Source organism: Ictidomys tridecemlineatus, chromosome 5, assembly GCF_052094955.1.
Source record: "Ictidomys tridecemlineatus isolate mIctTri1 chromosome 5, mIctTri1.hap1, whole genome shotgun sequence".
NCBI classification, from domain to species: Eukaryota; Metazoa; Chordata; class Mammalia; order Rodentia; family Sciuridae; genus Ictidomys; species Ictidomys tridecemlineatus.
This window is the reverse complement of record NC_135481.1, coordinates 103,542,060-103,554,487: the sequence shown is the minus strand read 5'-3', so window position 1 is coordinate 103,554,487 and position 12,428 is coordinate 103,542,060.

Sequence of the window (12,428 nt, the reverse complement as noted above, 5' to 3'; positions counted from 1 at the left end):
GCCTCGCCCCAATTCCCACCTCCTCCAGCCACAAGCTACCATTTCAGTTACCACTCAGTTAATCCCTATCAGGGGATTAAATCCCTGATTGGGTTAAGACTCTAACAACCCAATCATTTCTCTTCAGAACCTTCTTGCATTATCTCACACATGAGCTTTTGGGGGACATCTCACATCCAAACCATAACAAAATTCATAACACCAATTCTGTGTATTCCCCAGAAGAGTGCTCCAGGATAAATGGAGAGTCTCCCATCCGATCATCATCATCACTAGGGAGCTCAGAGCTACAGTTCCAAATTTATTCTAAACAAATAATTTTATATGTGTCATTTGTTGAAGTGCAAACACAATAGTCAGGAAATTGTAAAACCGTTTTCATCCTTTGCAATGCAATGTTCTTAACTCTATCTCTAAAGCAGAGTTCAGGAAAAGGAGCATAATGCACAGATCCTAGGTACACAAGGCATTCAGGGGCTGCACATCAGTAAGAAAAGGGAGCTGTGAGATGGCAGCTTTTAACCCTAGTTTTGCCAAGGAATTTCATTATTCCTGTTCCCTTTGTCCTCTTTTCTGTGAACTGAGAGAAAAAAATAAGTTAAAGATATGTATCTCCAATGATGTTAATTTGTCAGGAGCCTAACTCCCCTTGTAATGGGTTACTCTTCTTAAAAGAATGATCTGGAAAAGATGAAAGTCAATGAATACTTTTTTAGCCTTTGAACAGAGCACCCCACGAGATGTGAGTTTGTACAGGCTTTCGCTCTCCTCATCCCAGCTTATTGGCTCCACAAGTCATGTTTCCAAGCTGACTGCCCTGATGAGTCATAAAAGATTGCACTGGGGTATGAATGTGGACTAAGTGGAAATGCAGGGCTAATCTGTCAAGTCCAACAAAGATAAATATCCCAGCAGTGCTGCCATATTTCACAGTGTGCAGTGTTGACTATAGATCTGCCGACATGATAAATTTTATGGCCAAATGTGGTGGCATTTCTCAACCCCAGGTCTACTAAGGATGGTTGGTCCTTCTCTGATGGGGTCAATTGTGATGAATTGCCCTGTTGAACTGCCCATGAAATATGACATCTCAGGTTAGCCAAATTCCCTTTGATGTACATGCCCCAGTTAGCCTGAAGACTTTTACCAGAGGAAATTTCTAGTTAGAAAGATGAAATGGTACCAGGTATGCCTTTCTCATCTCCCTTACTCTTTTGGCAGCAATGAAGAGGAGGGTTATAGAATCTCTTTCCTGGGAATATTGTGGACAGATTTTCTTCAGGAATGGCAGGAGATGGCGGGCGCTAACAGGGAGCAAAGAGAGAAACAAGATGGTCTGCTCAATTTCCTGTATCTTCTGTTAATTCTTCTGGTATGGAGCAGCTACTCCATTTTTATTTAAGTTTATTTTTTCCATAAATAGACACCTGCCTAGCTGATGAATGTATGCTACATTCAATTCTGAAGCCACTTATTATCCCAATTAAGAAAGAATAATATTTCCAGAATTAATTTGAGTAATTAATTCTAATAATTCCACAGATTTACTTAAGTGTCTTGCATAAGGAAGAAAGCTTGAAAACTTGTGTAGGTTAACCTGTTTTTCTAGCTTTTCCAGGCAGGTTTGTGAATGACAGCAATGAGAAAAGTTCACAGTACCTGCAGGCAAGTGTCATCATGATCTGTCTCCAATTAATTCAGCCTTGCACACAAGAAGTCTCTGTCATAGTTCAAATTCTGCCAAAAAATAATTCCATGACCCTGGAAGAGTCACTGAACTTCTCTGAGCCTTGGGTTTCTCCTCATCTTTAAAATAAAGGTTATCATACTATATTATCCCCAATTTCCTTCCACAGCAAACTTCCAGTGGCTGGTGCCATGATGTGCCTAAAATCACAAACTCTGGAAACAGACTGCCTGAGTTCAAAAGTATTAGCCAAGTGATATTAGCCAAGTGATCCTGAGAGATTCATTTAATCTCTTTTGTGAAATAGGAAGGATTCAAGCAGCACTGACCTCATAAGGCTGTGATGAAGATTAAATAATTAAACATATATAAAGTGCATAAATTCATGGACAGAAGATAGTGTGTTTTCAATTAGTATTAGGTGTCATTATCCTTGATTTCTTTGTTATTAGCGTACAAAATATTATGACCAGTGCAATACATGGGCTGTTATATAGTAAAAAAAAAATAACATTTATTACTACCTCATTTTCACCTGTAGCTCAACTCCTACATATAGGCAAATTATTGGCAACAAACAATAGAACAGAACTGTCTATAATTAGTATCGATCTCTATATTTTCATTTTCTCTCCAGTGTAGGTCACCATCATGACACAATATGTAACATGTTAAACTCATCCCTCCTTTTATTTGGTTACATCCCCATCTCTTTCCTTAATAAACACACACACTCAAAAACCTCAATTACTGTACTGCACAAATCCCTCTCAGTTCCAGCTGCCCATTATTTTTACACTATATTCTTCCTTTTTCACCCTATTAAAAATGGAATAAAGTGTCATTAATGATGATAATGATGTAATTGAGTATGAGGGTAATGGTCTCAGGTTAGTAAATTGTTTTCATTATTTTTGAAGTATATATTTGCATAAATTGCATGTTCTTTTTCCATCTATTCACACAGAAAAATATTTTTAAGAGGCTACCACATATCAGGCCCTGCAAAGTCTCCTTCGAGTCCCAAACAATGATGTAATATATGGAAGTCTCTTAAATTTAGATTCAGGCAAATTTTCAGTTATGGTCCCCTGGTCAAGCCATACAATGCTCATTTTGTAAGTAAAAAAAAATCACTTTTAGACAAAAATTCATTAAGGTACAAATTATTTTCCCTTCTCAGGACTTTGCTTTGGTCTACAGGTATATTCTTCTAGCCATGCCTGCCTCATCTGAATACCAGAAGGATGTGACCAAATAATCTCAAAAGTCACTTCCTATACCAATGTATTATGAAACAAAGTTAAAAAAAAGTATTCTATGACTAGAGCTTCAGTAAATAAGAATAGGCAGGAAATACAATGCACTCTAAAATAATGACAAGAAAGATATGCACCAAAGTGATTATTTCTGGGTAGTCAGCTGGTAATAAAATAAATTTTATTACTACCTTAAAGTAATGTTGTGTGTCTCTCTGCCTTATCCCTTTCCTGTTTCTTTGCCCCATTATTATATGGGCTGACAAAAAGAATCAAATATGAGCAGCTTTCCTGGAACACTAAGTCTGGAGAAATTTTAAGAGAATGCTCATGACTTCCAGTTGATTGAAGGATCAACTGAGAACAACTGACATATAATGAAAAAGCATAGGCCTTAGAGTTCAAAGACTTTAAGTCCCACTTTTTCCTTTGGCTGTATATTCAACCACAAGCAGCTTGTGTATCCTCTCTGAGGCTTAGGTTTGGCATCTATCAGATGCAGGTTTTCATGATTTGCAAGCACAATCTTTGGCTGACTGGTTATCTCTGTCTATCAATGCAAGAGAGTCACAGTTATTCCTTATCTTTCAGAAAGTGAAAACTCAATGAAGTTATAAGAGATAGCATAGGTGAATTGCAAAATTTCTACATCCATTTTGTTGTAGTTGTTACCACTGGATCACACCATCTAAATATTAGAGTTTTATTCTTAGGTAATTACAGTAATATAGACAAAATAAACTTGGATTATAGGTGGATATGTTCTCCTTAATTTCAGAGATAGAGAAAAAAGTCAAAAGGAGAGAAACACTTGTTTTTTCCACCAAAGTTTAATTAATGATAAGAAGATCTTATTTACCAGTGGGCACCTCTAGCATGTGACACATTGCCTGGAATTCAGCTGGAGTTCAGCAAATATAGCAAAACCTTTCCAATGAGTGATGTGAGTCCAGCTCTTCACTCACCTAAGATGCCTGATCACATTATCATGTTAACGCAAGATGAATGAAAAGGTGGTGAAGTTCACCCTCAGAGAATGGGGGCATAGCATGGACAATTCAAATCCATGTAGCCCCACAGCTGTGGCCTGTGCCTCCTCATTGTAATTTCCCTGACTTAAATATGCATTCTGGGTCTTCTAGCTGGATGGGATTTTCAGGATGGGAAGAACAATTACTGTCATATCCTTATTCCTTTTTTGACCCTAATCTGAGTAGGAATGAAGAACATTGGAAATATGAAGATGCAGCTTCTACCATCATGGTTTCTAAGACAATCTTTTGGTGTTTCTTTACCTGATCTCACCCTCCCCTTCCTCCTCAATCTCCTTTCCCCACTTTCCTTAAAAAACAAGAACTTCAATCAGGAGCAGAGAATCAACATCAATTACCAATTGATGATTATTTGCCTTACTGTTTTTTACTTTTTGTAAATGAATATATAGTCATAAGGATGACCTACATAAATGAAGGTATGGTGGCATATTTATTGCTTACTGGGATAAGTAAAGCTGGCATGTATTAGAATAAAGGATATTCTCAACAAGATTTGAATTGCTTTTTTATTTTTTTCTCAAAGTGGGAGAGGTAAGAAAGACATCAAAGAAGAGGCTTAAAGAAAAGGATAAACAGACATTCATACTAATGATTGACCCAATTGTGTCTCTAAAGATAGTCTATATTTTAAGAGGCAAGCAGACTCACAGACAAAAATCCCCTGAACAGCAATATTTTTAAATTTTTGGTTTTTACTAAGAAATCAATTACTTTCCTATAGATAATGTACTAACACCACCCCTCCTCCAACTTCTCTTAAAATTTATCTAAGAGTTTATTTGGGTGGTCAGTTAATTTGATCAACTCACACTTCATAAGAAGCATAAGAATTTCACATATTGTACACTTTACATTTGAAGGAATCTGCCCCATCAAATTGCATTTGGCTACCATCTTAGCTTACAAAATTTATGATCTGTGAGCTTCCATGACCACTAACAGCTGTTTTGATTTTCCCTGGGTCTGCAGCAATAATGGTTCAGGAAAAAATCCATAAGTGTTTGGTTTTGAAATACTGTGTTGGTCTACCAAAGCTAGAATAAGGAAAGAGAAAAAGTTTCTGTTTCCTTCAGATTTAATTTTAATAAGACTCCAGACTGACATAAATTTCCAACCAAATGGTACCACTTTAAATACCATGGAATGGTAATTTTTTTTCTTAATACTTAATTTTAATATTGCATTTTAACTAGTAACCATAAGGCATTGTTCAATAAATATTTAATAGGTTGTTATAATACAGAAGATACTAAGTAAGTCTTGCCCCAGATGTAGGCAAAAATAAGACATGACTTACCTCCAATCCATTTATGCCAGTAAAAATATAGATATAGATATAATGGCATTAGAAGAAAATTGTGGGTGTGTGTGTGTGCGCGCGCACGCGCACAGTATTTTAGAAAAAGAGAGGAGATAACTCGCAATACAAGGTAACATATAGGTTCAAATATGAGCATAACAATAAGTAAAGAGAGAGCATAAAGAAGGAGTGAAATTCTCTAAGAATTCAAAGATATGAGTTCTGAGTGGCTCTCCTCAAAATGGGAGTGGGTTTCAACTGATGGGAGGAAGGGATTGGCAAATATGAGATAAAACAGTCAATTTGAAAAATATTAAGAAGTCATCTTTAAATGATACTTAAGTGCCAAAATTTAACAGCTCTTATAAATCAGGCTAAGGAATTTGGCCTTCATGCTACAGTTAAGAAAAAGTCATTCAAGGATTCTGAATTATAATGTAACATTGAGAAAGTGTTATGTAGAAGGATCCATCTAGCAGCATTAGGTAGAGTTTAAAAGAAAATAGCTTGGAGGTAAGGAAACTAATGGAATGAAACTTCATGGGAAGGTAGAATGAGTGAAAATGCCCTTTGATATCCAACTGATCTGGCTTCCAATCCCCTTTATTTGCTCCATGGCTTCAAGCAATTTAGCTTCCCTTTGGTTTCACAGTGTCTCCCTCTGTAAAACAGGAATAAGGAAGAGGAAAAAGACCACTTTGTGGTCAGAATTAAATCAAATAGTAAAGCCCTCAGCAAGGAATTCTCTTGCTTTGCTTACTACACAATATCTTTACCTTGCCTTCACTTTCAAAAGATAATTGTGCTGATTATACAAGTCATGATTGACAGGAATTTTTCTTTGAGTACTTTGTATGGGTTATTCCATCACTTTGTGGCCTCCATTGTTTTGGATGAACAATAAGTCATTTATCATATTGTTGTTACCCTGGACAGTGTCACATTGTTTTTCTCTTACTGCATCCAAGTTTCTCTCTTTGGCTTTTAGAAGTTTGTGAGATAGGTGATGCAAATCTATTTGTGTATATCCTTTTTGGTGTTCTCTGAGTTTTACCATTGTGGAATGATTGGTTAATCCCTGTCTTTCAAGTAATGTTTAAGGGAACTCAAAAATATGTCAAGTTTCTTTAAGTTTGATTTAGCTTATTCATCTTAGAATGGTTTTTCTCTCTTCAGTTGCACCATTTTTCTTGGACATTTTGCTTCATTTGCCACCTTTTAAGTTATTTGCCCCTATCATATTTTCTCTCAAAATCAGACAGAATGAATAAAGTATACTAGTTTATATAAGAAAATAATTTATAAATTCATCAACTATATGTAATAAAAGCAATATTTATGGATCATTCCCTATCAGTCTCCTTGCCTCTTTCTAAGTACTTTAAAATATTATCTCATCTATCTTTCTGACAAACCTATGGGCTCTATACTAACATTACTCCATTTTACAGATGCGGTAACTTAAGGCTTAACTAACTCATCCTAGGTTATACACCTAGAAGTAATGAGCTGGGCTCAGATTCAGCTCAGCAGTCTGGCTCTTAAATACAGTATCTCAATAGAAGCATGCTTACTTAATTTTGTATTTCTTAAAGACAGAAATTTATTTTTTTTCTTTAATCTTCATTAGAACTTGAGTGCAATGAAAACATGTTTTATGTTCCTATAAGGGCTGCACATAAGGTAATATTGCACACTGTTTCATACACCCCATCTTTGGTATTAGATTATCAGGATTCAAATATAGGTTCATCCTGTGTGACCTTGAATAACTTATTTAAAATCTCTGTGTATGAGTTTCCTCATTTTAATTCAGTATAGAAAAAATAGCTACCATGCTGGTCACGGTGATAGTTGTAATCACAGTACCTGGGGAGGCTGAGGCAGGAGGATTGCAAGTTCAAAGCCAGCCTCAGCAACTTAGAGAGTACCTAAGCAACTTAGGGAGACCCCATTTCAAAATAAAAAATAAAAAGGTCTGGAAATGTGGCTCAATGGTTCAGTGTCCCTTGGTTCAATTCCTGGCACCAAAAAAAAAAAAAAAAAGTAAGTACCACATAGGCTTTTATAAGAATAAAATGACATAATACATGTAAAATGCTAGGAAGATGTCTATCACAAGTCAAACTCTCAATAAATGTTGCAGAGTTTATTATCTTTTATCTCATACATTGTACTTTTCAGATTATACTGCAATTTCCTGTTTTTCTGACTCTTCCATTTGACTATTAACCCCCAAAGGCAGGGGCAATATCATTTTTATCTTTATACCCCTGATATCTAGCACTGTCACTCTTATTCTGAAAAGAATATCCAGGTGTTCACTGTTAGTCTCAAGACAGTGTGAAGTTCATCACATGTTGAAGCAGTAAATTGCAGATGGCAAAGGCATCAAGAGCTCCCTGCAAACAGAGAAAGAGGTGTCTGTGGCCCTTGTTCTTCACAAATCTTTGACAAATCTAGTCTACGTGACTCCACAGAAACAGTAGAGAATAAACCCCAGGAGTTCTTTGGATTTCAAAAGAATCCACACCAGTCTTATTGTGGATAAAAACATACGTGCATTGGGCTACTTATCTCCACTGTGGCTGTCGTTTCATTTTTCTCTGATTTCATCTGATGACATTGCCCACCCCACCTTCTTCTTCTCTCATCCTCATAGGGTCTGCAGGTACAGTGAAAGAAATATCTACATTCATACTCACTCAAAAAGTTACATTTGACATTTTAAGAAGGAAAAAAATGGACCAAAAACTATTATAGCATTGTCATGAGAATATGTTTGAATCCAAAAAGAGAGAATTGGTTTCTTGGTCTCTAGGAATTCAATTCAGCAAACATTGGCTGATCTTAGCCCAGCTGTAAAGAATCTGGACTCTGCAGTGACACAATCTGACCTTGAAGTTCAACTCCAGTGTTTGTTACCTGTGCCTCTCTTTTTATTATAAGTTGCTCTCCTGAGTATGTGTATATTCCTTTCTTGCTGGCTGATTGTCAGGATTAAGTGAGATAATTAGGTAAAGCATTTTCACAATGTGTATGATAAAGTAAACTGCTATTAATATAATTCTCTCTATGTCTGGCCTTGAAAACATTTATAGAGGCCAAACAAGGCACTTTCATGGAAATATTCAAATGGAACTTGAGAAATGTAGACAAGAGCACAAGGAAAAATGAAGTTAACATAATTATCATTCTTATTTTACAGATATGGAAACTGAGGTTTACCAAGGTTAGCGACTGACAGGAGGTGTATTTCCTGAAAAATCACTTGAGCAAAATCCAACTTCCTAAATGTGTAATTTGTTCCATTTATCAAGTGTATTGGTTTAATGAAAGTGGTCTATATCACTTTAATTTATGAGGAAACTAAAAACTAAACAGGAATATTTTCAGACCTTAAAAGGAATGTTGAAATTTGGTTTCTGCTAATATAATATTTTTAGCAAAACAGAAATGTCAGTATCTATTATGGAAATGTCTAAGTTTTGATTTCTAAACCCATTTCAATAGGATTTCTGTTATGTCAGATTTTCATAATTTTAGAATATTTTTTAGATATTTTCAAAAATTCTTCCTTTGCATTTTCTGATTTATGGCCAAAAAAATATTAGAGGTGCTAAACATATGATGTTCCCTAGCAAAATATTCTAAACAACCCCTCTTTCTTTTCATACTATGAGCCTTTTTAACCCTTTGATCTCCAGTATTTCAATAAACTTATGACACATTGATAAATCTCAATTATGTCTTGTTAGCAAGAAGAATATTTCCCTGTGATGAAACTTTTTTCAGGTTATTTTTATTTCTTTGAGATGCTTTTGAATTTAAAATCAAATTCTTAATCTAATTTAAATACTTAATGTAATTATATCTTACTTTAATTAAAATAACTGAATTTGGACTTAATTTAAAATAATGATTTAATTTCATTTAAAACTGAAACTCAATTTAATTTAAAATTAAAATTTAATTTAATTTAAAATTGTGATTATTTCACATGCTTTTGAATGTCATTTAAATTTTAAATAGCTACAGTTACTACTGAACGCTGATATGTCATTTGAGATGTTGGCAACAAAATATTGAAAGTGCTTAAAGTTTAAAAAAATACAAAGTGACATTCAAAAGCATCCAAGTTCACATTCAAGAGAAGTAATTGAAATAATCCTAATATATATGGAAGTCAAAATGTTGGCTGGAAAATACTATTTCTTATGGAACTTTTTATCATATTTTAAAATTCTTTGACAATTTTCTCAGTAAGCATATAACTTTAGTGTAATTCATATCTCTGTTAAATGTACTAATATTTTCATTTAAACTATCAGAAGAAAACTTTGCTAAAAAAAAAAAAAGTGGTTTCAGTAGCAAAATATGCCTGAAACAACCATGATTCCCCTTACTGTTCACCATTTCAGAGAATATGAGCCAAAGATACTCAAATGAAAAAATCCAACATAATTAGTCTGCTTTTGAGAATTTTATATGATCCAGGTGACAGGCTAAGTGAAATTTTGGTTTTGACTACATAATCAGAAAAATTAAGCAATGCTATGTATTGCTCCCAGACATTTCATATTAAAGGATAAAGTATCATTTAACACCTTCTATGTTCTCAGCTAAACATTATCTCCAAAACATCTTTTTGACCAAATAAGAAGAAGTTCCTTCTTCTGATTTCCCACTATTTAATTATTTACTTATTCAAGCATCCAGACTTAACATATGCCATAATATTTTTAATGTTAGTTTTAATCTTTAAAAGCATTATTAAAATTCTTTGAGGAAAGCAAGATGCTATGATATGCAGAAGAAAAAAAACATTTTGATAGGTACCCAAAGAAAATTAAAAAACAAACAATAGTTGCCTCTTTCTTCCAACAGTTTCTCTTTATTTTGAATATATGCTCACTGTTTAAGAAACTACTGTCACCAATGTTTGTGATAAAATGTTACTAAAATACATATTTATACTATCTCTTTTTAAGCGTTATATAAATTTCTGTTTACTTACTGAAAAGAAATGTCATACTTTTCAATGATTTTAATTCCTAACGGAAGACACGTTAGAAAAAGCCAAGAAAATTAGGAAAAAGCACGGCGTGGTACCACACATTGTGCGTAGGTGTTCAGTAAGTGGTATTTTATGTTGATGAGGATGAGGGAGAGGAAATGCAGGGGGAAGAATAATTCTGAGTACGTTCGTTTTCTTAATTTATGCCACAAGACAGAATTATTTAGTCACACCTCCGTACTCAATGTGAAATCAGAGATGAAGCAATCACTAAAATGTAAATCAGGCAGGAAAGAATAAGAAGTAGGATCTACTTTTTAACCATTTTCTGGGTGAGTAGAGAAGAAAGTATTATTGTGCCTGCCACGAGGGATGTGATTTCGGAATTCAGAGGCTTGGAGATTCATTTTAAGCAGCAGGACACGTCAACACGATCCTCATTCAGCTACCAATTGTCAAGTGCCTACTACGTGAAAGTAACATATTCATTTATTTAATCTTTCAGGTAATAAGATCACCCCTCTTTTATAGACAAGGAAACAAAATCAGAGATAAGAATTTTCTCCAATGTCTAATGGTGTAGAAACAAAAGAGTCGAGATTGACAGTTGTAATTCTGGAGTCTGAGTGGACGTGGACTATTTTTTAATCCCAAGTGGTAGAGGCTTAGTGACTTAGATGGAACTTCGGCTCCAGACCGTCTGCATTTGAATCTTGACTCTGCCACTTACTACCCTGCATGACCTGGAATCACTCACTTCTATGAGCTTCAGTTTCCTCATCTGTAAAGTGATTATTTTGATGATTAAATAACATAATACATATAAGGCAATCAGATAAGCTCTTGGCACCTCTATGCACTAATTAATTGCCAGCAATTGAATCCATTCCCTGTTCTTCTGGAAACAATAATCCACTTTTTCCCTGAAGGAATAGCTCCTTCACCTTCTGGTCCATGTGGTTTGTTTGGTATGACTTCACCTTTTCTCACATAGATGGGTGTTCCAAACCTGCTCCATCACACATGAACCCTGCTATGATTTGGATGTACTTTCCAAAGTTCATATATTGGATACTTAACGCCAATGCTGAGTGTCTGGAGAGGGCCTTGTGGGAGGTGTTTGGTGGAGACAGCACCAGCATTCTAAATGGACTAGTGCTATTACTGCGGGAGTCGGCTCCTTATAAACAGATGAGTTTGACCCCCTTTTCTCTTTCCCTCTCACCCTCTCTTTGTCTGCCTGTAATGGGATGATGCAGCTTTAAGATTCTGATCAAATGTAGCCCCACCATCTTGGACTTTCCCGTCTCCAGGACTGTAAGCCAATAAAGTTCTGTTTACTATAAGTTACCCAGTCTGTGTTATTCTGTTATAGCAGCATAAAATGGACTAAGACAAATCCCCATCCCCAAGGTTAACAGTCACTGGTTCAAGAGCAAACTTAGGACATAAGCTGATCTGATGGAACTTACTTTGGGGACGTTTTAGAGAATGGGTAGAAAAAGAAAAGCCTCTTTTTCTATTGGATTGAAAATAATCAGAATGTAAATGTGGAGTTTCTAGGCACCAGTTTATAGGAGAAGTGCTTTGAAATGAATTTTATTTATACTAAGTGGGACAACGCATATCAATGATAGAATAAAGAAAGAATCAAACCTAAAGGCTTATAGTAGTGTTAACTGGAATTATGTACTTATCTCCTCTTCACAAAAAAAAGGAAATGGGGTCATGAGATTAATTAGACTTTGAGTTCTTATATCTATCTATTGGTTTATTTATTTTTAAAATTATCTTCTCCAAATAGAAATCAAATTAAGGAAAATTTTCTAGACTCTTTTGAATTTTCTTAATGTGCTAATGATTGCATCCCCTATCCTTGTCTTTAAAAAGAAGAGAAATATTCTGACAGAATTTGGCCTGATCATCAAATGTTATCATAAAATTCACAGTATCATCCCCCTCCTTCTCCTTCAAGCTGCCATGCCATTGGGTCCCTCTCTTCCTATATTGTGTCCATTAAATGAAAACAGATCATAGGACACAGAGATTTACTACCAAGGGTCAGCATACACTTAGCATTTGGCCTTCATGTCTACACTCTCTGACTCTA